Genomic DNA, 5,110 nt, shown 5'->3' on the forward strand with positions numbered 1-5,110 from the left:
ATTTTTATGAGTTTTTACCTCCTACAGATCCAAGTGCCTTGTTCAGCGCTCTGCACACATTACGTGTGCAGACTATGACTTTTAGACCGTGAGCCCACTGTTGGGTAGAGACTGTCTCTATATGTTGCCAATTTGTACTTCCCAAGCGCTTAGTACAGTGCTCTGCACATAGTAAGCGCTCAATAAATATGATTGATGATGATGATGATTACGTGCTCAATAAATACCACTGATTTTATTGAAGGTGCGATCGATCGCCTGTCCTCCCTGCTACTTGGACCGACTGACTGTTCTAATGTTGTGTTGTACTCATCCAAGTGCTTAGCACAGTGCCCTGCACACAGTAAGCACTCAATAAATTTGATTGATTGATTGACCAAGGCGCTTATTTATTCAGGACATTAAATATGATACGTGGGATCCCTTTGATAAAGTGGACCTCTTTCTGGAAACCTTACACTTCCATATCTTGCGGAGCCACGCTGTGTTGTGTATTGTCACAAGTCTGCTCTAGTGTCATCCCAGGAAGCAGCGTAACGTAGTGGAAAGAGCACGGGCTTGGGAGTCAGAAGACCTGAGTTCTAATCCTGTCTTCTCCACTTGTCTGCTGTGACCTTGGACAAGTCAAGCTCTCCGTTCCTCTTTTCCCATTCCCTTCTGCACCACCTTGACTTGCTCCCTTTATTCATCCCCCCCCGAGACAGCCCCACAGCACTTAGGTACATCATCATCATCATCATCATCAATCGTATTTATTGAGCGCTTACTGTGTGCAGAGCACTGTACTAAGCACTTGGGAAATACAAATTGGCAACATATAGAGACAGTCCCTACCCAACAGTGGGCTCACAGTCTAAAAGGGGGAGACAAAACCAAACATACTAACAAAATAAGATAAATAGAATAGATATGTACAAGCAAAATAAATCAATAAATAAATAGAGTAAAAAATATGTACAAATCCATATTTTATATGGATTATATGTACATATCCATATTTTATTAATTCTCCCATTCCCTTCTGCACCACCTTGACTTGCTCCCTTTATTCATCCCCCCAATCAGCCCCACAGCACTTAGGTACATATCCATATTTTATTAATTTGTATTAATGTCTGTCTCCCCCTCTAGACTGTAAATAAATGCAATTGAATGAGTGAACGAAGCTCTTTACGGGCAGGAAATGTATCTGTTACAGTGTTATATGGGGTCAGTACAGTGCTGTGCACATAGTGCTCAGTAAATACTATTGACTCACTGACTTCTCTATGCCTCAGTTACCTTATCTGTAAAATGGGGATTAAGACTGTGAACCCTCTCACCTCCTCCAGGAGGCCTTCCCAGACTGAGCCCTTTCCTTCCTCTCCCCCTCATCCCCCTCTCCATCCCCCCATCTTACCTCCTTCCCTTCCCCACAGCACCTGTATATATGTATATATGTTTATGCAAATTTATTACTCTATTTATTTTACTTGTACATATCTATTCTATTTATTTTATTTTGTTAGTATGTTTGGTTTCATTCTCTGTCTCCCCCTTTTAGACTGTGAGCCCACTGTTGGGTAGGGACTGTCTCTAGATGTTGCCAACTTGTACTTCCCAAGTGCTTAGTATAGTGCTCTGCACACAGTAAGCGCTCAATAAATACGATTGATTGATTGATTGAAATGGACTGTGTCCCACCGGATATCTCAGAGAAGTAGTGTTTCTCAGTGGCAAGAGCCCGGGCTTGGAAGTCGGAGGTCATGGGTTCTAATCCCGGCTCCGCCACTTGCCAGCTGTGTGACCTTGGGCAAGTCACTTAACTTCTCTGGGCCTCAGTACCTCGTCTGTAAAATGGGGATGAAGACTGTGAGCCCCATGTGGGACAACCTGATACGTTGTATCTACCCCAGAGCTTAGAACAGTGCTTGACACATAGTAAGTGCTTAACAAATGCCATCATTATTATTATTATTATTATTATTGTATCTGCCCCAGTGCCTAGTGCATAGTAAGCGCTTAACAAATACATTTAAAAAAAAACAAAATAGAGATGAGCCTGGATGGTTGGCAACCCTAGAAGGAGGTGGGGAAAGTTTTACAGAGCTGCAGGACTGAGAGGGAGAAGAGTGAGGGTGGGTGTATCTCATAAGCGCTTAGTACAGTGCTCTGCACACAGTAAGCGCTCAATAAATATGGCTGATTGATCTTCAGCCCTAGATGCCCACTTGGGACCACCCAGCTATTTCATTTTGGGTAAAAGTAAAAATGGTCAAGCTATCTTCCGCCTACCTCCCAGAGAAGAAGCATGGCGTAGTGGATAGACTAGACTCTAGACTGTGAGCCCGTTGTTGGGTAGGGACCGTCTCTATATGTTACCAACTTGTACTTCCCAAGCGCTTAATATAGAGCTCTGCACACAGTAAGCGCTCAATAAATACGATTGAATGAATGAATTGAATGGATAGAGCACAGATCTGGGAATCAGAAGGTCATGGGGTCTAATCCTGACTCCACCACTTGCCTGCTGTGTGACTTTGGGCAAATCACTTCACTTTCAGCAGCATGGCTCAGTGGAAAGAGCAAGGGCTTTGGAGTCAGAGGTCATGGGTTCGAATCCCGCCTCCACCACAAGTCTGCTGTGTGACCTTGGGCAACTTCTCTGAGTCTCAGTTACCTCATCTGTAAAAATGGGGATTAAGACTGTGAGCCCCACGTGGGACAACTTGATCACATTGTATCCCCCCCAGCGCTTAGAACAGTGCTTTGCACATAGTAAGCGCTTAACAAATGTCATCGTTATTATTACTATTATTCTCTGGGCCTCGGTTCCCTCATCTGTAAAAGGGGGATTGAGACTGTGAGCCCCACGTGGGACAGGGATTGTGTCCAATCTGATTTGCTTGTATCCACCCAGGGCTCAGTACAGTGTCTGGAACATAATAAGCGCTAAACAAATATTATTATTATTATTATTATTATTATTATATTATTATTATTATTTATTGCCTCCTTGTGGCCCAGGCATCTTTCAGTGAGTACGTCACCGCAAAAGTCCAGAAGGGGGCACCCCTGGTCAGCTGTGCCACATAGGCAGGGCATCTCCTTGGGGCTGGGGGAGGAGGGGGTAATAATAATAATAATAATAATAATAACAACATTTGTTAAGCACTTACTATGTACAAAACACTGTTCTAAGCGCTGGGGAGGGCTACAAGGTGATCAGGTTGTCCCACGTGGGGCTCACAGTCGTAATCCCCATTTTACAGATGAAGGAACTGAGGATGTTCTAAGCCCTGGGGGGGGCTACAAGGTGATCAGGTTGTCCCACGTGGGGCTCACAGTCGTAATCCCCATTTTACAGATGAGGGAACTGAGGCTGTTCTAAGCGCTGGGGGGGATACAAGGTGATCAGGTTGTCCCACGTGGGGCTCACAGTCATAATCCCCATTTTACAGATGAGGGAACTGAGGCTGTTCTAAGCCCTGGGGGGGATACAAGGTGATCTGGTTGTCCCAAGTGGGGCTCACAGTCATAATCCCCATTTTACAGATGAGGGAACTGAGGCTGTTCTAAGCGCTGGGGGGGATACAAGGTGATCAGGTTGTCCCACATGGGGCTCACAGTCGTAATCCCCATTTTACAGATGAGATAACTGAGGCTCAGTGAAGTGACTTGCCCAAGATCACACAGCAGACATAATAATAATAATCATCATCATCATCAATTGTATTTATTGAGCGCTTACTATGTGCAGAGCACTGTACTAAGCGCTTGGGAAGTACAAATTGGCAACATATAGAGACAGTCCCTACCCAACAGTGGGTAATAATGATGGTATTTGTTAAGCGCTAACTACATGCAAAGCATTTTTCTAAGCACTGGGGGGATACAAGGTGATCAGGTTGTTCCACGTGGGGCTCACAGTCGTAATCCCCATTTTACAGATGAGGCCACTGAGGCCCAGAGAAGTAAAGTGAATTGCCCAAAGTCACACAGCTGACAACTGGCAGAGCCGGGATTCGAACCCATGACCTCTGACTCCCAAGCCCATGCTTTTTTCCACTGAGCCACGCTGGGCTTGTTACCTCATCTGCAAAATGGGGATGAAGGCTGTGAGCCCCCCGTGGGACAACCTGATCAACTTGTATCCCCCCCCAGTGCTTAGAACAGTGCTTTGCACATAGTAAGCGCTTAACAAATACCATCATTATTATTAATATTATTACAGTGCCTGGCACAAAGTATGCACTTACCAGCGCTTAGAACAGCACTTGGCACATAATAAGCACTTAACAAATACATCATTATTACTACAGTATAGCAGAGTTGGTAGGCATATTCTCTGCCCACAAGGAGCATACAGGCTAGCGGGGGAGATGACATCACTCAATTAATGGTATTTATTGAGCACTTACCTTGTGCACAATACCGTACTAAGCGCTTGGGAGGGGACGATATTTATTTATTTTACTTGTACATATTTATTCTATTTATTTTATTTTGTTAATATGTTTTGTTGTCTGTCTCCCCCTTCTAGACTGTGAGCCTGCTGTTGGTTAGGGGCCGTCTCTATATGTTGCCAACTTGGACTTCCCAAGCGCTTAGTACAGTGCTCTGCACACAGCAAGTGCTCAATAAATACGATTGAATGAATGAATGAATGAGCAGGATTTCTGGTCACATTCCCTGCCCACAAGAGGCTTCCGGTCTGTGGCTCGGTGGAAAGAGCCAGCGCTTTGGAGTCAGAGGTCATGGGTTCAAATCCCGGCTCCGCCAGTTATCAGCTTGACTTCTCTGTGCCTCAGTTTCCTCAATGGTAAAATGGGGATGAAGACTGTGAGCCCCCCATGGGACAACCTGATGACCTTGTATCTATCCCAGCGCTTAGAACAGTGCTTGGAACATAGTAAGTGGTTAACAAATGCCATCATTATTTATTTATTTATTATTTAAAGGGATCAAGTCAGGGTGATACAGAAGGGAATGGGAGAAGAGGAAAGGAGGGCTTAGTCAGGGAAGGCCTGACTTTGACTTTGGGCAAGTCACTTAACTTCTCTGGGCCTCAGTTACCTCATCTGTAAAATGGGGATGAAGACTGTGAGCCCCCCGTGGGACAACCTGATCA

This window comes from Tachyglossus aculeatus, chromosome X1, assembly GCF_015852505.1.
Source record: "Tachyglossus aculeatus isolate mTacAcu1 chromosome X1, mTacAcu1.pri, whole genome shotgun sequence".
Classification (NCBI taxonomy): domain Eukaryota; kingdom Metazoa; phylum Chordata; class Mammalia; order Monotremata; family Tachyglossidae; genus Tachyglossus; species Tachyglossus aculeatus.